Source organism: Perna viridis, chromosome 3, assembly GCF_037379345.1.
Source record: "Perna viridis isolate PV_CMFRI_1.1 ecotype Kerala chromosome 3, ASM3737934v1, whole genome shotgun sequence".
Classification (NCBI taxonomy): Eukaryota; Metazoa; Mollusca; class Bivalvia; order Mytilida; family Mytilidae; genus Perna; species Perna viridis.
In genome coordinates, this window is record NC_142447.1 from 32,605,435 (window position 1) to 32,629,148 (window position 23,714).

The 23,714-nt window shown below is 34.4% G+C and overlaps 1 long non-coding RNA gene across 1 annotated transcript; it reads left to right on the forward strand.

The window, feature by feature from the left end:
• The first annotated feature begins 10,456 nt into the window (after positions 1 to 10,456).
• On the forward strand, positions 10,457 to 23,395 carry LOC148621912 (uncharacterized). The gene is made up of 7 exons (XR_015921275.1): positions 10,457 to 11,599; positions 12,706 to 12,840; positions 13,953 to 16,025; positions 17,132 to 17,266; positions 18,379 to 20,451; positions 21,558 to 21,692; positions 22,805 to 23,395. It is a non-coding gene; the product is annotated as an uncharacterized LOC148621912 (long non-coding RNA).
• Positions 23,396 to 23,714: the final 319 nt, after the last annotated feature.

Here is a 23,714-nt window from a genome sequence, read left to right on the forward strand (position 1 = left end):
TGTTTCACCATTATATGTTTTTACAAATATAAGTATCTTCAATATGTATATATACACTAATCATGTCAAAAACTACTACATTTCCTAAAGTTATGTACTAATGATAGCATATACTGCTGAAAAATGCAAAGTTCAGCATGACAAAACAAAAAAAATGTAGGAAAAATAAACCCAATTTGTTAATTAAAGAAGGTGCACATCTTCAGTGTGTATATGGAACACTGTGCAAAGTTAAAATACTTTTTTGAGTGACAGATAACACAAAATAGGTACCCCTAAGGCACTGACCATTTTTATACTGAGTGAGGGGCCAGGAATTTTTTTTTTAAATAATATTCCAAATTTGAGCATTATTTTTTTTACTCAGCCATGTACATAAATATTTTGATTCAATAAGCCTCGCATTACTTATCAATTCAGATTTTCAAATAAAAAATTTAAAAAATAACTCCAGCTGCTGCTAAAAAAATGATTGTTTTCGCGCTTGTGGGAAAAAATCCCAGCCTCCTCCCCTCCGAGAAGAAAATGGTCTGTGCCTAAGCGTTTCCGGTAGCGAACGGACAGAGTCGTGCGGTTATTAGATCTGTATTTACCCTTGGTGACGCTTGTTTTCTGAACAGGTGCTTCACAGACAGCTAATGACTTGTTGAAAATTCTTGTTTAAGCTTAGATCTTAAAGAAACTATATGGGACCATTCTCGGAAATCCGGTGGTGTCTCCGTATCCTGCTACTCGGTGTGTACAAGTGTTTAATACATGTATTTGTTGACTCCCTGTTTGCTCGAGTATGTCTTCAAACGACCTTACATAAAAGTGCATGTATGGATCTCTATGCAATTGAATTATACCACAAGATACAATACTACAAAAGAAGGGATTTTAGTTACCCGAATAATATCAGTCATTTTAGGATTATTTGGGAATTGGTGACCAAAAACCAACATTTTATTTTTAAAAAAAATCATATTAAATTGCTCTTTCTTCCTATTCCAGTTCGTAAATATTTTCGTACTTACATTTAGATTTAAAATATTTATTTCAATGAATTAGCATAGTTCCTATGTCAACAAAATCTACTGTGTATCTGTTTAAGAAGTGTGGTTAAGATTATATTGTAATCTCGTTTAAATGTCAAGAATTAGATTTTAATTAGCACTATGCCTATGACACATGTCGTCGTTAATTGCATTTTAATTAGCACTATGCCTAAGACACATGTCGTCGTTAATTGCATTTTGATAATTATTTGATTGAATTAAACAGGTGCCATATAACACACAATGGTAACCTAAGGCAATTAAAAACAATTCCTTTATGTCCATAAATTATTTATAATAACGTAAGATAACAATGATCAATTAAATTTGAAAAAAAATAATCTTGTTTAGGGCCTAAATTTCGCGGGACGACCATACAATGCTTCAAAGAGGTTTATCACAGATTAGCCCTTATCTTTGCGGGATATTAAGCAGTTAAGCGACAGACGTCACTCCGCCCCTGGCAGATTTATTTGACATTACCGGAAATTATATAATTTTTGTTGGCCATTTACACACGTTGGGACATTTCTACATTAGACCGGAGAACAATGAGGACGTTAAGAAGAGGAAGCCGTGCTTTTAACGACAAAAGAACTGCATTACTGAGGGCAGAGCAAAGATTTAGACGATCGTGTGAACAAATTATTCTTCTAAATCAGACCCTTGATGGATTACAGAAAAGATATGACCGAGCTAAGAAGGCTAATTTTAGATCATTTAGATACAATTTAAGATTGAAGCTTGCTGTGGCAGAAGGACTAAGAAACGTTTATTATGATTATGCCCATGAGAAAGCTAAAGCTGTGCAACAACTTCGACAGGAACTTTTTGGAGAGATCGTAGAAATAGTGGCCAGTGATGTTGAAGATGATGACAATACTAATGGCCGGGAAGAAACGGAATTTTCTCCCGAGTGACATCAGAAACAAGCCAAACGGTTAACGTTGTATCAAAAATGAAACAAAAAGGTCCTTTTAAGGACCACACATACACTTCAAAAAGATTCTTAATTGATGCTTTATATGCTATGTTGTTTTTTTTTTTTTTTTTTTTGTCGCAGAAGTTATCAAGTTTATTCCGTTCCGAAGTACATCAGGTTTGATAAAATCAAAAACGTTTTAAATTTTAGTTAAAATTCAATACGTAAACAGAAAGAAATGCCTATTTTTTTCTTTAAATAAGTATTGTTTTGTTATTATTTTTTTTAAACAAATTATGATTTTCAGGTGAGCCAATTAAGGAGTTATAAGTGAAGATATAAATATATGTAAATCCTTGGGCCAGCTAAGGTATTCATGATCTTGATGGTAGTGAATTGGAAATACAATACATGTAGTTTTTAAGAATAGTATAAGTACTACAAAAATCACTCACTTATGACAACACCATAAGAATTTTCTTTAAACATTCAAAGCAATAATATTTTTAAGAGATGATAGACATTTGGAACAAATCATACATGTTATCTTACAAAACCCATTAGGAACCAAAATCCTATCGTAGCACGAACTCTGATTTGTCCATGCTCAGACTTATCGATTGACAAATTATTCTGTAAATATAAAGACGATTTTCGCAACAATTCAGTATTCATACTTTTTGTCCATTGGATGCTACCTACGTACGTGGCATAATCAAATGAGTCGAGATAATCTTTCATTCACGATTTTAGGTACCCTTAATCTCCAATGTCGAGAAAAAATATAATTAACCGAAGAATTTTGTTATATTTTGTCACTTTCAATCTAAACAAGATTTTTTACTGTAATATTGTATGTTCTAATTAATACATTCCCGTTTTAACATACAAATCCGTATCAATTGTACGTGTATATGTCCCTGATATCACTCCATACATTTGTTCTATTGAGACTTCGTGGACCACTTCCTACATATAAGGTAATAGGGAGTGCCACTGGAATAGGCACCTTTATATGTGAGGTGTCTTCTAGCTATTCCAACATTTTAAAAATATATATTCTGGACATTCCTACATGCAGAGAACAATGGATGTTGTTTTAGTAATTATTGCCTAATTAATTTTACATGTAAATGTGGGATTCAACATTGGATTTAAACATTTTATTAGCAAAATTATAAAGTGTTTTAGAGAAATGTGGGGCTATTTTTCCAAATTTATAACTTTTTTCATGGTAATAAACATATAAAATATAGACTGAAAATGTTGAAATATTGGAAAGAAGATAGAGACTGAAAATTAAATTCAGTTAATTAATAAACAAACGAAGAAGCCGTCCATGCCTGCACCTTGCTCCAGTACCAAGCCGATGGTAAACGTGTCCCAAGAAAACGCAAATACCGAGAGATCGACTCCAGACTGACAACACTGAAGATTCGTCTACAGAACCAGGAACTCACATCAGTCGTTTGCTTACGCTGCTTCTCATCTTTTGCATCTAGAGTAGACTTGTGAACTTTTGATTAGTGCTTGAGCTGTTGTGCTTTGTATGTTTTATTTATGCATTTATTGTATGATTCTTTTAAACAAATCATGTGTACTTTAACTTTATTTACTGCTTTTTCATTTATTTACAATGTTATCAGTGCTTGAATATTATGTACTTATAAAGTGTGTATTATCAATGACTTATTGTCATCATGAATATTGAATATTTAATAAAATTGTGAAAAAAAATCTTTTTATTTTTAAAAAATAAAACTTTAAATGACACCTAAACACTCGCAAGTCTAAAATTCATAAGAATTTTCATATGAAACCTTTACAGATCCCAAATAAAATTTCATACATACAGCAAAAATGTGACAGGTAACACATTTAGAATTCCAATTAAAGTTTTGTTTTTACAGTATACACAAACTTAATCCCTTGTTTATACAACCGTTCTGGCAATTCCTACATGGATTTTATAATTTTTACCTATAAATTTTAGAATGTTGGAATAGCCAGAATAAACCATATGTGAACAGTTGAGGAAAAAACAAACATGATATGATAAGTCAATAAAGAGTACAGTACGAATCATATGGATAGTCAAAAACATCCTTGTCCTATCATCTGAATTGAAATAGCAGTCGCCAGGGACTTCAGGTTTGTAAAGCCTGTTGGCATCTGCGATTATCTTACACTACCGCAGGAAAATAGTCCCGTTGGCTAACATCATTAAGTAGGGGCATAAATGCAGGTTGTTAAGAGTACCTATATTTTTACAGACGATGTCTTTTGAGAACTTAACCCATTGGACAAATTCGCGTTCGGTCTTATAAAAGTGTAGGTATTTATGTAATTCTGATTTATACATTATTACAATACCGCCAGATGTTTTTTACACCGCTTTCTTATCTTTGAAAAATACTGATAATTTTTTGGTATGGTCAACGAAATATCATCTAGTTTTGTCTCTACAAAAATACAAACATCATATTCAAGTATTAATTCAATAAAATCTGAACAGACAAGTTTTTGCTTATGCCACAAACATTTAAAAAACAGTTTTATTTTCTTTAAACTTCCGCTATCACATAGTCCTCTTGCACCTACCCCCTAGTCTGGGCCTCGGTTGTAAGATGGAGGAGATGGACCGTGTCTTTGCCGTTTGCTCGGCGGGCTAGTATCCGATTGTCGACGTTGTGGCCAGTAGCGTTGTTCTTTGGTGTTGTTATCTGTTGTTCATTTACATTTTCTGGAATGTATAGTTCATTGACTATGTACAGCCTATACGGCCCATTTTTACTTGGCTCTTCTGTCGTCGAGCCTCTTTCATCGCCGGATACAGCTTTCTCCTTTTCATTTCGATCTCTGGAGGAAACTGCTCCTTTATACTGTACGGTTTTCCTTTTAGTCTGTGTGCAACACTAAGTGCGTATTCTACATCTCGATAGTAAAGGAAACGTGCTACTATCGGTGCTCGTCTGTAGTTACCATTGGTCTTAATACGATTGATATTCCCGAACACAATTTTGCAGTTAATGCCGAGCTTATTTTGGAGGAAGCATCTTAGCAGACCTTCTGTATCTTTTTCACGCGTTCTGTGCAATCCAGTGAAGATTAAATTGTTTTTCATCGACCTGCACTTAAGATCTAACAGTTCGGCTTTCATGGTCTTGATCTCACTTTCAGTAACTGGTTGAATAACAGGCTGTATTATTGGCTGGTTTTCAAGAACATTTATTCTTGCATCTTGGTGTATAATATTGCGCGTGTTGATTTTAACTCCCGCCTTTAGCTCATCAAACAAATTACTTATACCCGTACAGCTTACCTCACATTCTGAAATTTTCTTTTCATACCCGCCAGTTTTATCTTTTAGTCTTTTTACTCTATTGGTGACTGACATTATATTCTGACTGAGATTGTCAAGTCGTTTTTCTATCTTTTTTTCCATTGTTTTCATTCTTTGGTCCACGTTTTTCATCCATTTATTAACATTCCCCATTTTGTCCATTCCCGTAACTATTTTGTAAAATAAGATTTAATATGGGATATTCATCGGACTGCTCATTCAATACTCGTCTGCTCTTCTCGATAAGACTAGAAGTATCTTTTAGAGAAATTTTGTTTGGATCAATCAATAGCTAATAAAGAGTTCACGGGGTCAGATTTACTACCAGTCAACCGTTTCTTTCTACCAGAGTCCAAAGTCCAATTTCATTGACTGTGATAATGAGTATAGTTCATATTCGACCTGACATCCTCAGGGTTATGTAGCCAAGGCTCTATGAACAGTTCTATACTTGTCCGTAATGAATATATAAATATAAATACGGGCAAATAGCACCACCAATGTTAACAAATTTCTGAAGATTGATGAAATAATAAGTAATATTTACGGCATTGAAGTCATAATATATCATCTCAGATGTCAACTATCCAAAATCTAGAAATTTCCAAGAGCAGAAAAACACGTCCATGTCCTGAAGTCACGTGATCGACTTTCGATTATGCATTTCTCAGGAATGGTGTCAATCTGTCGTCTTGTGATATTGCGTTTTGTAATAATCATTTTATTTTGGCTATTTGGCAATGTGTTGTTGTAATAGAGCTGTAGGTGCTCCAGAGCCTTACCGTGCATGGCTATTGTTTCGTGCTCCAGATATAATTGTTGAAACTATATTCTAAAACACGTGTCTCTAGAACTAGGTGCCCAGAAACTAAGCGTTTTACATGACAGCTTCGACATAGATCTCGATGAATTCAGTGTAGAAACTGGGAAAGTCCAACTAGAAGTTTGTAGTGTAATTATGCAATATGTCAGAGAGTTTTGAGTTCACTCATCGTGTAAACCAACACCGAACCTGAATAATACGTAAACTGACGTATTGCATCATGAATTTTAAAATGTTTATTTTTTTTATGTCCTTTGTAGACAGAACGGTGAATTTAACACAAATCAACAAGTTCAATATTAACAATTTACAACAATCAAATTATATTAAGATACGTTTGAATTCGATCCCTGTTCTCTCCTTTAATCTCCTATTTTTGCGATTTGACGATTATTTGAGGAGGAAAATTTCAAACGAATTGATTCAGTACATGAGTACTTTGATTAGTATCACAATCAAGGGAACACTCCTTACATATATGGGATATTAAATACCGAGCTGCACCAGTAGTAAAACATCCAATTACCAACCTGATCAACATGACTTATGAAACTTCAGTTTTTCTAGACAAATTAAAAATAGCACAGGTAGTACCAAGTCACAAGAAAAACAGCACACTAGAAACAGGAAACTACAGACCAGTCAGTGTACTACCAACCATCTCAAAACTTTATGAAAGAGCTATTGAATCTCAGATATGTGAATTTTTTGAGACAAAATTTAACATTTTCTTGTCTGCTTTTAGACCTGGCTACAGTTGTCAAGATATTTTGATCAAAATTATTGAAGACTGGCGTAAATCTTCAGATGAAAATAAGTTCACTGCTGCTATTCTGATGGATCTGTCAAAAGAGTTTGATTGTCTACCACATGATCTGCTCCTGCTGAAATTGAAAAGTTATGGTTTGTCTGAAAATGCCCTGTCTTTATTAAATAGCTATCTCAAAACAGGAAGCAGTTTATTAAATTGGTTCTATATGCAGTCCTTTTTTGGACATCTATAAAGGGGGTCCACAGGGGTCAATCTTGGGATCGGTCCTTTTTTAATATCTTTATTAACGATATATTTCACTTTATTTCGAAAAGTGACTTATATAACTATGCTGATGACAATACTTTATCATATAGCAGCAATAATCTACAAGATATTGTGAATACTCTGGAACAGGAGAGTAGTATTTTAATCAAATGGTTCTCAGATAATCATATGAAAGCCAATCCTGACAAGTTTCAGGCTATTACGATTGGCAGTAAGACTAAAAAGAGAACATTTTATTTAATTTATATGGTAATGATATCCTGTGTGAGGATGAAGTAAATCTATTAGGTATAACATTTGATTTTAAATTGAACTTTAATAGCCATATCTTTAATACATGTAAAAAGGCATCACAACAATTAAATGTATTAAAAAGAATTGGAAATCATCTGAGTAAATTTGGTAAACTTACAATATATTATTTTTTAATACTGGCAAATTTCAACTATTGTCCATTAGTATGGCATTTTTGTAATGAAAGCTGTACAAAAAAATTAGAAAAAATTCAAGAAAGGGCTTTACGCTTTATTTATAATGATGATAAAAGTACATATGTAGAGTTGTTAATAAAGTCTAAGATGCCATCCTTAAGAGTTAGATGATTGAGATTTTTAGCTAAACATATATATGAAATAATAAACAAACTTACTCCTGTATACTTACATGATATGATAACTGTCAAAGAAAGTTCTTACTCTTTTAGGTATACAAACTTGGTAAACATACCAAGAGTAAACACAACCAGACATGACCTGCACTCTGTCAGCTATGTGGCAGCTAAGCTTTGGAACCGACTTCGAAATGAATTAAGAGGGGACATGGGCCTTGATCAATTTAAAAATTTGATAAATAAGTGGGAGGGGAAGGTATGTTCTTATTCCTTTTGCCAATGGTTTGGCTTACCCAACTGACAGATGCGACACCATCTCCTTAAAATCTTTCAATTTATTATTTTAATCTTGCTGGCATGTTAATTTTAATGGTTTTAGCTGTTTAGTAATATCTGCTTTTAAATTTAGTCTGCATTGCTTTTATTATAGTGCTTTTTTATTAGACTTCCGAACGGTGTATATATATATATATATATATATATATATATATATATATATATATATATATATATACCGTTCGGAAGTCTGATTTTAGTTCAAAAGTCATGTAAAAGTCCGATAATTCCAAACTTCTGTTTCCATGGGATGCTTCTGCCAACAGTTCCGGAACTTTTCGTATATTTTCATATATACACCGTTCGGAAGTCTGATTTTAGTTCAAAAGTCATGTAAAAGTCCGATAATTCCAAACTTCTGTTTCCATGGGATGCTTCTGCCAACAGTTCCGGAACTTTTCGTATATTTTCATATATACACCGTTCGGAAGTCTGATTTTAGTTCAAAAGTCATGTAAAAGTCCGATAATTCCACCAAAAAGTAAGTGACACATTAAGGTGAATACAAATGAACCTGAAAATCGTAGTTTGAGATAATTCCAAACCTTCTACAAAAAACGCAAAACAAATTAAAGTTTTCTCCATTGTGTTTTTTACCAGCAGCTTGCTTATGAACTTCGGCATATTTTTTTGCTATATAGTAATTTGTTATATTTGAATTTTTTTTCATTTTAAGCGTTACAATATGTTTTATTACAATTTTTGGCGATCATTTTTTGTTTTTATAATTTTAAAGTCAACATTTCGATTGTCAAAACAAACGAACATTAATGACATGCATTCATTATTGTTTACAGTGCCGCCATGATGAAAATACAAATATTTTATTTAGCTCGAACACAGTTACAATAATGAAGAATTATGATAAATAACTAATAGTGTTTTTCATATACCATGTATTTGTTAATTATAATTTGTCTAAATTGTGTGCTGTAGTCTAAGTAAATGAGTGCAGTTCAAATTACAGGAGATATGGTACACAAAAAACTTTCTTAAGCCTTGTACGTGTACTGTATACAATACGTGTTCCAAAGTCCATACAAACATTTTTATAAAGACATGAAGAGTTGTTGTTGAGTCAATGGCTGTTGATTTTCATTTAAATGAATCAGTCTATGATACAAATTTGTTGAACATGATGTGTTGTATAGTTACTTGATTATAGGGTAACACACAAACAAAACCTTTCAAGAATCAGTTATTTGTGTATACATTTTATTTTTGAGTACAAAAATAAATTCATGTACAAGGTCAAGGAAACTCCAGTGAAACAAGTATTGCAGAATAGTTGACCAAGAGCAATCAAAAACAATATTTAATGTTCCATGGTATTGTACATGTAAGTCATATGAGAACATTTTATACATAACTTGGGATAAACTACATGAATTATATGATTTGGAAATTAATCTAAACATTAACATATACATTTGTATGACCTTATATAAGACACAATTTCCAATTTTTTAAGAAGTTATCATGCTATTTTTTTTTACTTTTTTAATAGATCCATAAATACAAGCTGTTGACTTACATAGTATATCTGTAACTAAGGATAAGGAACTAGTTTTATCAGTCATCAGGTACGAGACCACAATTATCTGCCCTTAGCTTTTTGTTGTATACGAATATAGTTCCTATAATAATAGGAGATTTTTCAAAAATTTTTTAGAAACACTTCCTTTCAGAATTTCTCATACTTTTTGTGCTCAAATGGAAGAGGAATAATGAAATTATTTTAGTAGATGTGTTGAAATGAGAAATTTGACATTTAGGTTGTGATTTGGTGAGGTCAAAAAAGGTCAAGTTTGTGACATCCAGAAGCCATTTTGGGTCATTTTTTAGGGTATCTCTGTGTTTATGCATAAAATTTGAAAAAATAATGGTAATTTTTTTTATATTTTTTATATAAGTTGTTGGAAGGTTCAAATTAACGTCCCTGAAAATCTGAATTGAATTGCGCCGGTGGAATTTTTTTAAATTACAGAAAGGCTATAAAGAAGACAGTGGGAAAATTAATTGTGGTTTCGTGCCTAATAGAGAGGTATGTTTGCATACAAAAACAGCTGATATGGCTACATTTTTATATTGGTGAGTATTTTTATGTTTCATATGTGTAGTAGAGGTACAGTACTATTGAAATATATCAAATTTACTATATTTTGAGGAAATTTTGCATAATTTAGCCATTTTTCAAAAGATAGGAGATGGATATCTCAAATTTGGACTTTTTTTGTGGTTTTGAGGAGTACCAAATCCTCGTTTTGAGAAATATTCCTACTCAATCTTGCTTGAAAAAGTAACTTTACAAAATGGATGCCTTTTTTCAGAAGTACCATCAAAAGCTAGAGGAAAAATGTGCCCTTGGGCTAAATGGAGAGTGTTTTATTTGGACAGGGTCATGTACACCAAATGGCAAATATGGGGTCATACATTGTAGATTTCCTGGTGCCATTGGGTGGAAATTATTATATGTGCACAGGCTTGCATACATGATACAGCATAGGGCTGCACAGTTAGCAGCTGTTGATGTATCACACCTGTGCCACAATACCAAATGCATAAATGTAGCTCATCTGGTGTTGGAACCACATGGTATCAACAACAGTAGGCAAACATGTGTGTCGAAAGGGGAATGTATAGGTCACATTGCCCCCTTTCCCCCCTGTTTAGTGCACCTTAAGATGCCAGATAATAATTTAGGTATTTTAATGGATTTAAAAGAAAATGGGCAGGGGAAAGTGTTCATTTATTCATTAAATTTCATTTTATTCGTATCAATATAAGAAATCTTTTTGAAAGATTTGGGTGGTCCTTAAAAGGACCTTTGATTTTTTTAAGCTGTCTGTCTTTTACTTAGGCATCTTCTTCTTGCAGTATGCATCATGCATCAGCTCATCTGGTACAGGATCTAGTTGCCCTTTTACATAGTCTGGTCTCTTTTTGTGGAGCTCTTTATGAATCTTGTGTTCCTCCAGTCTGACAGCTGTCTGTTGTAACCTTCTTATCTTTACTTCAGGTTTCTGCTCATAATTCCTTTTGTAAGTATACTCTCTGTCCATTTTATCAAAGAAGGTCTCACAGTCTTCGGACACTTTAATGTTCAACTCTTTGCTTTTCATCTTGGCTGATGTACCAGGTCTGTTGTTGGTCCTGTGTATTGCAGAATGAAGTCTGCCTTCCATGTTTTTTCCATGAGTTACATTTTTTGGTAAACTCACACTCAATGCACAATGAACTCCTTCATTTTTATTTGTTGTGTGGAACATTCTCATGCTATTGACTGCTTCCTCACTAAGTATCATTTTCAGTAGTTCTAGCAGTATAATTTCATCAATTTCATCTATTTTCAGCACAGTGATGTTGTAAGTGCTTAGGTAAAAGGATCTAGTCCACCAGTTATCACTGACTGTACCTTTGCATACCACAGACTCCTTAAGGCAAGATGAACAGTCTCCACCATAACACTGGACTGTAGTTGAAAGGATGGTAGGTAATTTTTTACATACTTTTTCTGTGTCCTTGTTATATTCATTCATTAACTGGTTCAATATCATGGAACTGCGACACTTCAAGTCCAGGCTAAACATTTTCTTCAAGTCTTTGTTCTCTTCTTTAGTTTGTCCATGAAACATGGTCTCACTAAACTCAGCTCGCATTCCCGCTCGGAATTGATGTTGGCTTAGATGTACTGGGTCCGCCAGTCTCTGCACTTCCCACATAGGATACAGTACATGTATGGCATCTTCTACTCCTTTAGCGGAACGTGCATCTCCATCTGTTGTGGCATAACGGATAAGCATACCTTGCAGTGCAAGCTGATTTCCAATTTCTTTTCCCATGGCATATTCTGATATTGGTATAGTTCTATGAAGGGTAGCAGTACAGTCTTCATGGCCTGGGCACTCTGCATCAAATCCCTTTCCTCTGAGCCAAGCTCCCTTCCAACATAGCTGGTTTAGTGAAGATGATGCGACTACAAACTTCCATGGAGTATTTTGTTCAATCGCAAGCATCTGTGCCTGTGATGCATTTAACCCTGGTTTCTTCCTGCTGGACCTTGTTGCAGTTGGGTACCTGCCATCTAAGGTCACATCTATCACATTTTCTGGTTGTCCCTTCTTTTTGTTGTATGCCTTCACTTGTTCAACCTTATCTTTCATGTCGTCCTTGTTCTGCTTTACCATAACTTTAGAAATTCGGTCGGTGTTTCTCTGCATACCACTCTTGCATGGAGGTGGAACACTTACACGCGCTAAAATCTCCTGGGTCTTGGTGCTTCCTATTGGACTATCTAGTCCTGCTGAAACTAGCGCAATGTTAGTACCGGCTGGATTTGGCCCTGGCTTGTTGTTTTCAACTTCTGAGTACAACTTTGCTAGTGTTGGAGTCACAAACCAACAGTTTGCACACCGAACTCTGTACATGATACAGGCACCCCATTTTCTGTCACTATGTGGCTCCATCCATGGCCTCTTACAAGTTTTTGGTGTTTCCCTGTGCTGTTGGTACGCCAAGTTGAACATGTCAAACATCTTTTCACTCTCAATAATATGAGAATTATTTGATGTCACCTTTTCTTTGTCTGCTTTCAGGAACCGTGGCCGCAGGATCATACTGGATTTAATCACACCACTTCCATCTTCTTTTACCACTTGTGAGCTGTCAGTCCTGGATACGGAATCAGCTTTGATGTCGTCTTGTTGGTGATCTTGCAGATTCATTCGGATGTAAGCTTTTGACTCTTCTTCATCTGATGAAACTGCATTCTCAAAAACGAGACCTTTCGACCACGGAGTATGACCTTTCTTGAACCGTCCAGCATTACTAACCTTGTGGCTTCCTGCTAGACCAGTTTTGCCTTTGTTGTGTGGAGTATTACCATCAGTAAACATATTTGAATCTTCTTCTTGTATGGTTCCGCAACAAAATTTGGTATGATTTTAGTCTCGAAAGGGCTACTATTTGTACTTTTTGGTTCTTTTGATAGTTTAGGTGAGAATTTCTAGATGCTGACAATGTTTACTTAGTTCTAATAAGGCTCAGGGTGCAGTCTTTTACTCATTAGATCAGATAATTTGATCCTAATAGGATACTAGACTGCCCCCTGAGTGATGGGGGGTTTTCAAAGAATCATCAAAAGAAAGCCAATATGGTGGTTTAATTCCGTATTATTGATAACAAATATTTGATTTGGGATTGTTTTTGTACTTTTTAAGTAGATACTAGTAAAAAAAAGTAAAATGCCTTTAGAAAAAAAAAAAAAAATTAAATTGACCATTTTTGCACCACTATATTATAATTTTCGTTCTTTGAGACCCAAATGTGATAAATCAATTTTGTTTTCTTTAAAATGTGAAGAAAAAAACTTGCTGTGATGAAAATTTCCTAAAATACCTGTGTAATTATTCAAAAATTTTCTTATCTGAAGAACTTTATGTATGAGTATGCAACCCTGAGCCTTTAGATTATTGGTCATATTGCCACCTGTAGAAAATAATTATTTACACAAATACTTTTCAACTTATCAAGAATCTGTAAATTGGGGCTGTTTTCTGAATTATTAAAGTAATTTACAATATTTTTTTCTATTTTTTTTATGAAGTAGAAGTATTTTTAATTTTAGCTTCATTTGATTCAATTCTATTTTTTTCCATATTTGGAATTTGAAAAAAAAAATTAAACCACTTTAAAACTATTTTGATAAAAGAAAATTTGTAATTCAAATACTATAATTATCCAAGAGAAAAAAACACTTTAGTTTGTGAAAATATCTCCAAAAGTAAAAAAGTTATTGCAATATTGATAAAAGTGGTCATATCTAACTTTTGGAATTTTTCAGATAAGAAAGAAGAGCTGCAAACAGTTTTGGGTAGCTGTCTTTGAAGCTGGTTTGTGGACATGATAATGAACCGATTTGATCGAAACTTTGCAGAATGATTGGAAATATGATGAAATAACAGAAAATGGTTTTTTATTACAGTATTTTAACTTTAGCGCATCTAATAGGTACGAGACCACAATTATCTGCCCTTAGCTTTTCGTTGTATACGAATATAGTTCCTATAATAATAGGAGATTTTTCAAAAATTTTTTAGAAACACTTCCTTTCAGAATTTCTCATACTTTTTGTGCTCAAATGGAAGAGGAATAATGAAATTATTTTAGTAGATGTGTTGAAATGAGAAATTTGACATTTAGGTTGTGATTTGGTGAGGTCAAAAAAGGTCAAGTTTGTGACATCCAGAAGCCATTTTGGGTCATTTTTTAGGGTATCTCTGTGTTTATGCATAAAATTTGAAAAAATAATGGTAATTTTTTTTATATTTTTTATATAAGTTGTTGGAAGGTTCAAATTAACGTCCCTGAAAATCTGAATTGAATTGCGCCGGTGGAATTTTTTTAAATTACAGAAAGGCTATAAAGAAGACAGTGGGAAAATTAATTGTGGTTTCGTGCCTAATAGAGAGGTATGTTTGCATACAAAAACAGCTGATATGGCTACATTTTTATATTGGTGAGTATTTTTATGTTTCATATGTGTAGTAGAGGTACAGTACTATTGAAATATATCAAATTTACTATATTTTGAGGAAATTTTGCATAATTTAGCCATTTTTCAAAAGATAGGAGATGGATATCTCAAATTTGGACTTTTTTTGTGGTTTTGAGGAGTACCAAATCCTCGTTTTGAGAAATATTCCTACTCAATCTTGCTTGAAAAAGTAACTTTACAAAATGGATGCCTTTTTTCAGAAGTACCATCAAAAGCTAGAGGAAAAATGTGCCCTTGGGCTAAATGGAGAGTGTTTTATTTGGACAGGGTCATGTACACCAAATGGCAAATATGGGGTCATACATTGTAGATTTCCTGGTGCCATTGGGTGGAAATTATTATATGTGCACAGGCTTGCATACATGATACAGCATAGGGCTGCACAGTTAGCAGCTGTTGATGTATCACACCTGTGCCACAATACCAAATGCATAAATGTAGCTCATCTGGTGTTGGAACCACATGGTATCAACAACAGTAGGCAAACATGTGTGTCGAAAGGGGAATGTATAGGTCACATTGCCCCCTTTCCCCCCTGTTTAGTGCACCTTAAGATGCCAGATAATAATTTAGGTATTTTAATGGATTTAAAAGAAAATGGGCAGGGGAAAGTGTTCATTTATTCATTAAATTTCATTTTATTCGTATCAATATAAGAAATCTTTTTGAAAGATTTGGGTGGTCCTTAAAAGGACCTTTGATTTTTTTAAGCTGTCTGTCTTTTACTTAGGCATCTTCTTCTTGCAGTATGCATCATGCATCAGCTCATCTGGTACAGGATCTAGTTGCCCTTTTACATAGTCTGGTCTCTTTTTGTGGAGCTCTTTATGAATCTTGTGTTCCTCCAGTCTGACAGCTGTCTGTTGTAACCTTCTTATCTTTACTTCAGGTTTCTGCTCATAATTCCTTTTGTAAGTATACTCTCTGTCCATTTTATCAAAGAAGGTCTCACAGTCTTCGGACACTTTAATGTTCAACTCTTTGCTTTTCATCTTGGCTGATGTACCAGGTCTGTTGTTGGTCCTGTGTATTGCAGAATGAAGTCTGCCTTCCATGTTTTTTCCATGAGTTACATTTTTTGGTAAACTCACACTCAATGCACAATGAACTCCTTCATTTTTATTTGTTGTGTGGAACATTCTCATGCTATTGACTGCTTCCTCACTAAGTATCATTTTCAGTAGTTCTAGCAGTATAATTTCATCAATTTCATCTATTTTCAGCACAGTGATGTTGTAAGTGCTTAGGTAAAAGGATCTAGTCCACCAGTTATCACTGACTGTACCTTTGCATACCACAGACTCCTTAAGGCAAGATGAACAGTCTCCACCATAACACTGGACTGTAGTTGAAAGGATGGTAGGTAATTTTTTACATACTTTTTCTGTGTCCTTGTTATATTCATTCATTAACTGGTTCAATATCATGGAACTGCGACACTTCAAGTCCAGGCTAAACATTTTCTTCAAGTCTTTGTTCTCTTCTTTAGTTTGTCCATGAAACATGGTCTCACTAAACTCAGCTCGCATTCCCGCTCGGAATTGATGTTGGCTTAGATGTACTGGGTCCGCCAGTCTCTGCACTTCCCACATAGGATACAGTACATGTATGGCATCTTCTACTCCTTTAGCGGAACGTGCATCTCCATCTGTTGTGGCATAACGGATAAGCATACCTTGCAGTGCAAGCTGATTTCCAATTTCTTTTCCCATGGCATATTCTGATATTGGTATAGTTCTATGAAGGGTAGCAGTACAGTCTTCATGGCCTGGGCACTCTGCATCAAATCCCTTTCCTCTGAGCCAAGCTCCCTTCCAACATAGCTGGTTTAGTGAAGATGATGCGACTACAAACTTCCATGGAGTATTTTGTTCAATCGCAAGCATCTGTGCCTGTGATGCATTTAACCCTGGTTTCTTCCTGCTGGACCTTGTTGCAGTTGGGTACCTGCCATCTAAGGTCACATCTATCACATTTTCTGGTTGTCCCTTCTTTTTGTTGTATGCCTTCACTTGTTCAACCTTATCTTTCATGTCGTCCTTGTTCTGCTTTACCATAACTTTAGAAATTCGGTCGGTGTTTCTCTGCATACCACTCTTGCATGGAGGTGGAACACTTACACGCGCTAAAATCTCCTGGGTCTTGGTGCTTCCTATTGGACTATCTAGTCCTGCTGAAACTAGCGCAATGTTAGTACCGGCTGGATTTGGCCCTGGCTTGTTGTTTTCAACTTCTGAGTACAACTTTGCTAGTGTTGGAGTCACAAACCAACAGTTTGCACACCGAACTCTGTACATGATACAGGCACCCCATTTTCTGTCACTATGTGGCTCCATCCATGGCCTCTTACAAGTTTTTGGTGTTTCCCTGTGCTGTTGGTACGCCAAGTTGAACATGTCAAACATCTTTTCACTCTCAATAATATGAGAATTATTTGATGTCACCTTTTCTTTGTCTGCTTTCAGGAACCGTGGCCGCAGGATCATACTGGATTTAATCACACCACTTCCATCTTCTTTTACCACTTGTGAGCTGTCAGTCCTGGATACGGAATCAGCTTTGATGTCGTCTTGTTGGTGATCTTGCAGATTCATTCGGATGTAAGCTTTTGACTCTTCTTCATCTGATGAAACTGCATTCTCAAAAACGAGACCTTTCGACCACGGAGTATGACCTTTCTTGAACCGTCCAGCATTACTAACCTTGTGGCTTCCTGCTAGACCAGTTTTGCCTTTGTTGTGTGGAGTATTACCATCAGTAAACATATTTGAATCTTCTTCTTGTATGGTTCCGCAACAAAATTTGGTATGATTTTAGTCTCGAAAGGGCTACTATTTGTACTTTTTGGTTCTTTTGATAGTTTAGGTGAGAATTTCTAGATGCTGACAATGTTTACTTAGTTCTAATAAGGCTCAGGGTGCAGTCTTTTACTCATTAGATCAGATAATTTGATCCTAATAGGATACTAGACTGCCCCCTGAGTGATGGGGGGTTTTCAAAGAATCATCAAAAGAAAGCCAATATGGTGGTTTAATTCCGTATTATTGATAACAAATATTTGATTTGGGATTGTTTTTGTACTTTTTAAGTAGATACTAGTAAAAAAAAGTAAAATGCCTTTAGAAAAAAAAAAAAAAATTAAATTGACCATTTTTGCACCACTATATTATAATTTTCGTTCTTTGAGACCCAAATGTGATAAATCAATTTTGTTTTCTTTAAAATGTGAAGAAAAAAACTTGCTGTGATGAAAATTTCCTAAAATACCTGTGTAATTATTCAAAAATTTTCTTATCTGAAGAACTTTATGTATGAGTATGCAACCCTGAGCCTTTAGATTATTGGTCATATTGCCACCTGTAGAAAATAATTATTTACACAAATACTTTTCAACTTATCAAGAATCTGTAAATTGGGGCTGTTTTCTGAATTATTAAAGTAATTTACAATATTTTTTTCTATTTTTTTTATGAAGTAGAAGTATTTTTAATTTTAGCTTCATTTGATTCAATTCTATTTTTTTCCATATTTGGAATTTGAAAAAAAAAATTAAACCACTTTAAAACTATTTTGATAAAAGAAAATTTGTAATTCAAATACTATAATTATCCAAGAGAAAAAAACACTTTAGTTTGTGAAAATATCTCCAAAAGTAAAAAAGTTATTGCAATATTGATAAAAGTGGTCATATCTAACTTTTGGAATTTTTCAGATAAGAAAGAAGAGCTGCAAACAGTTTTGGGTAGCTGTCTTTGAAGCTGGTTTGTGGACATGATAATGAACCGATTTGATCGAAACTTTGCAGAATGATTGGAAATATGATGAAATAACAGAAAATGGTTTTTTATTACAGTATTTTAACTTTAGCGCATCTAATAGGTACGAGACCACAATTATCTGCCCTTAGCTTTTCGTTGTATACGAATATAGTTCCTATAATAATAGGAGATTTTTCAAAAATTTTTTAGAAACACTTCCTTTCAGAATTTCTCATACTTTTTGTGCTCAAATGGAAGAGGAATAATGAAATTATTTTAGTAGATGTGTTGAAATGAGAAATTTGACATTTAGGTTGTGATTTGGTGAGGTCAAAAAAGGTCAAGTTTGTGACATCCAGAAGCCATTTTGGGTCATTTTTTAGGGTATCTCTGTGTTTATGCATAAAATTTGAAAAAATAATGGTAATTTTTTTTATATTTTTTATATAAGTTGTTGGAAGGTTCAAATTAACGTCCCTGAAAATCTGAATTGAATTGCGCCGGTGGAATTTTTTTAAATTACAGAAAGGCTATAAAGAAGACAGTGGGAAAATTAATTGTGGTTTCGTGCCTAATAGAGAGGTATGTTTGCATACAAAAACAGCTGATATGGCTACATTTTTATATTGGTGAGTATTTTTATGTTTCATATGTGTAGTAGAGGTACAGTACTATTGAAATATATCAAATTTACTATATTTTGAGGAAATTTTGCATAATTTAGCCATTTTTCAAAAGATAGGAGATGGATATCTCAAATTTGGACTTTTTTTGTGGTTTTGAGGAGTACCAAATCCTCGTTTTGAGAAATATTCCTACTCAATCTTGCTTGAAAAAGTAACTTTACAAAATGGATGCCTTTTTTCAGAAGTACCATCAAAAGCTAGAGGAAAAATGTGCCCTTGGGCTAAATGGAGAGTGTTTTATTTGGACAGGGTCATGTACACCAAATGGCAAATATGGGGTCATACATTGTAGATTTCCTGGTGCCATTGGGTGGAAATTATTATATGTGCACAGGCTTGCATACATGATACAGCATAGGGCTGCACAGTTAGCAGCTGTTGATGTATCACACCTGTGCCACAATACCAAATGCATAAATGTAGCTCATCTGGTGTTGGAACCACATGGTATCAACAACAGTAGGCAAACATGTGTGTCGAAAGGGGAATGTATAGGTCACATTGCCCCCTTTCCCCCCTGTTTAGTGCACCTTAAGATGCCAGATAATAATTTAGGTATTTTAATGGATTTAAAAGAAAATGGGCAGGGGAAAGTGTTCATTTATTCATTAAATTTCATTTTATTCGTATCAATATAAGAAATCTTTTTGAAAGATTTGGGTGGTCCTTAAAAGGACCTTTGATTTTTTTAAGCTGTCTGTCTTTTACTTAGGCATCTTCTTCTTGCAGTATGCATCATGCATCAGCTCATCTGGTACAGGATCTAGTTGCCCTTTTACATAGTCTGGTCTCTTTTTGTGGAGCTCTTTATGAATCTTGTGTTCCTCCAGTCTGACAGCTGTCTGTTGTAACCTTCTTATCTTTACTTCAGGTTTCTGCTCATAATTCCTTTTGTAAGTATACTCTCTGTCCATTTTATCAAAGAAGGTCTCACAGTCTTCGGACACTTTAATGTTCAACTCTTTGCTTTTCATCTTGGCTGATGTACCAGGTCTGTTGTTGGTCCTGTGTATTGCAGAATGAAGTCTGCCTTCCATGTTTTTTCCATGAGTTACATTTTTTGGTAAACTCACACTCAATGCACAATGAACTCCTTCATTTTTATTTGTTGTGTGGAACATTCTCATGCTATTGACTGCTTCCTCACTAAGTATCATTTTCAGTAGTTCTAGCAGTATAATTTCATCAATTTCATCTATTTTCAGCACAGTGATGTTGTAAGTGCTTAGGTAAAAGGATCTAGTCCACCAGTTATCACTGACTGTACCTTTGCATACCACAGACTCCTTAAGGCAAGATGAACAGTCTCCACCATAACACTGGACTGTAGTTGAAAGGATGGTAGGTAATTTTTTACATACTTTTTCTGTGTCCTTGTTATATTCATTCATTAACTGGTTCAATATCATGGAACTGCGACACTTCAAGTCCAGGCTAAACATTTTCTTCAAGTCTTTGTTCTCTTCTTTAGTTTGTCCATGAAACATGGTCTCACTAAACTCAGCTCGCATTCCCGCTCGGAATTGATGTTGGCTTAGATGTACTGGGTCCGCCAGTCTCTGCACTTCCCACATAGGATACAGTACATGTATGGCATCTTCTACTCCTTTAGCGGAACGTGCATCTCCATCTGTTGTGGCATAACGGATAAGCATACCTTGCAGTGCAAGCTGATTTCCAATTTCTTTTCCCATGGCATATTCTGATATTGGTATAGTTCTATGAAGGGTAGCAGTACAGTCTTCATGGCCTGGGCACTCTGCATCAAATCCCTTTCCTCTGAGCCAAGCTCCCTTCCAACATAGCTGGTTTAGTGAAGATGATGCGACTACAAACTTCCATGGAGTATTTTGTTCAATCGCAAGCATCTGTGCCTGTGATGCATTTAACCCTGGTTTCTTCCTGCTGGACCTTGTTGCAGTTGGGTACCTGCCATCTAAGGTCACATCTATCACATTTTCTGGTTGTCCCTTCTTTTTGTTGTATGCCTTCACTTGTTCAACCTTATCTTTCATGTCGTCCTTGTTCTGCTTTACCATAACTTTAGAAATTCGGTCGGTGTTTCTCTGCATACCACTCTTGCATGGAGGTGGAACACTTACACGCGCTAAAATCTCCTGGGTCTTGGTGCTTCCTATTGGACTATCTAGTCCTGCTGAAACTAGCGCAATGTTAGTACCGGCTGGATTTGGCCCTGGCTTGTTGTTTTCAACTTCTGAGTACAACTTTGCTAGTGTTGGAGTCACAAACCAACAGTTTGCACACCGAACTCTGTACATGATACAGGCACCCCATTTTCTGTCACTATGTGGCTCCATCCATGGCCTCTTACAAGTTTTTGGTGTTTCCCTGTGCTGTTGGTACGCCAAGTTGAACATGTCAAACATCTTTTCACTCTCAATAATATGAGAATTATTTGATGTCACCTTTTCTTTGTCTGCTTTCAGGAACCGTGGCCGCAGGATCATACTGGATTTAATCACACCACTTCCATCTTCTTTTACCACTTGTGAGCTGTCAGTCCTGGATACGGAATCAGCTTTGATGTCGTCTTGTTGGTGATCTTGCAGATTCATTCGGATGTAAGCTTTTGACTCTTCTTCATCTGATGAAACTGCATTCTCAAAAACGAGACCTTTCGACCACGGAGTATGACCTTTCTTGAACCGTCCAGCATTACTAACCTTGTGGCTTCCTGCTAGACCAGTTTTGCCTTTGTTGTGTGGAGTATTACCATCAGTAAACATATTTGAATCTTCTTCTTGTATGGTTCCGCAACAAAATTTGGTATGATTTTAGTCTTGAAAGGGCTACTATTTGTACTTTTTGGTTCTTTTGATAGTTTAGGTGAGAATTTCTAGATGCTGACAATGTTTACTTAGTTCTAATAAGGCTCAGGGTGCAGTCTTTTACTCATTAGATCAGATAATTTGATCCTAATAGGATACTAGACTGCCCCCTGAGTGATGGGGGGTTTTCAAAGAATCATCAAAAGAAAGCCAATATGGTGGTTTAATTCCGTATTATTGATAACAAATATTTGATTTGGGATTGTTTTTGTACTTTTTAAGTAGATACTAGTAAAAAAAAGTAAAATGCCTTTAGAAAAAAAAAAAAAAATTAAATTGACCATTTTTGCACCACTATATTATAATTTTCGTTCTTTGAGACCCAAATGTGATAAATCAATTTTGTTTTCTTTAAAATGTGAAGAAAAAAACTTGCTGTGATGAAAATTTCCTAAAATACCTGTGTAATTATTCAAAAATTTTCTTATCTGAAGAACTTTATGTATGAGTATGCAACCCTGAGCCTTTAGATTATTGGTCATATTGCCACCTGTAGAAAATAATTATTTACACAAATACTTTTCAACTTATCAAGAATCTGTAAATTGGGGCTGTTTTCTGAATTATTAAAGTAATTTACAATATTTTTTTCTATTTTTTTTATGAAGTAGAAGTATTTTTAATTTTAGCTTCATTTGATTCAATTCTATTTTTTTCCATATTTGGAATTTGAAAAAAAAAATTAAACCACTTTAAAACTATTTTGATAAAAGAAAATTTGTAATTCAAATACTATAATTATCCAAGAGAAAAAAACACTTTAGTTTGTGAAAATATCTCCAAAAGTAAAAAAGTTATTGCAATATTGATAAAAGTGGTCATATCTAACTTTTGGAATTTTTCAGATAAGAAAGAAGAGCTGCAAACAGTTTTGGGTAGCTGTCTTTGAAGCTGGTTTGTGGACATGATAATGAACCGATTTGATCGAAACTTTGCAGAATGATTGGAAATATGATGAAATAACAGAAAATGGTTTTTTATTACAGTATTTTAACTTTAGCGCATCTAATAGGTACGAGACCACAATTATCTGCCCTTAGCTTTTCGTTGTATACGAATATAGTTCCTATAATAATAGGAGATTTTTCAAAAATTTTTTAGAAACACTTCCTTTCAGAATTTCTCATACTTTTTGTGCTCAAATGGAAGAGGAATAATGAAATTATTTTAGTAGATGTGTTGAAATGAGAAATTTGACATTTAGGTTGTGATTTGGTGAGGTCAAAAAAGGTCAAGTTTGTGACATCCAGAAGCCATTTTGGGTCATTTTTTAGGGTATCTCTGTGTTTATGCATAAAATTTGAAAAAATAATGGTAATTTTTTTTATATTTTTTATATAAGTTGTTGGAAGGTTCAAATTAACGTCCCTGAAAATCTGAATTGAATTGCGCCGGTGGAATTTTTTTAAATTACAGAAAGGCTATAAAGAAGACAGTGGGAAAATTAATTGTGGTTTCGTGCCTAATACATCAGATTTCTTTTGCACAGTATGTTGTCATGAACATGTACAATTATACCATAGTCATGACAGTATGATAAAAATCTATCCATGTTGATTTTCAGTATCTCTTTCCATATTAAAAGGAAATATGTTTTGATATTTTCCAGAGAATTTTGGATGCAGCTGTCATGTTCACCTACCAGTGATACAAGTTACCAGACAAGTCATACATAACAGGAAGCTCTGTTCAAATGAAGTAATAGATTGTGTAGGTATTTGAGGTTCTGTATACAATATTTTTATGCCTTGTTTT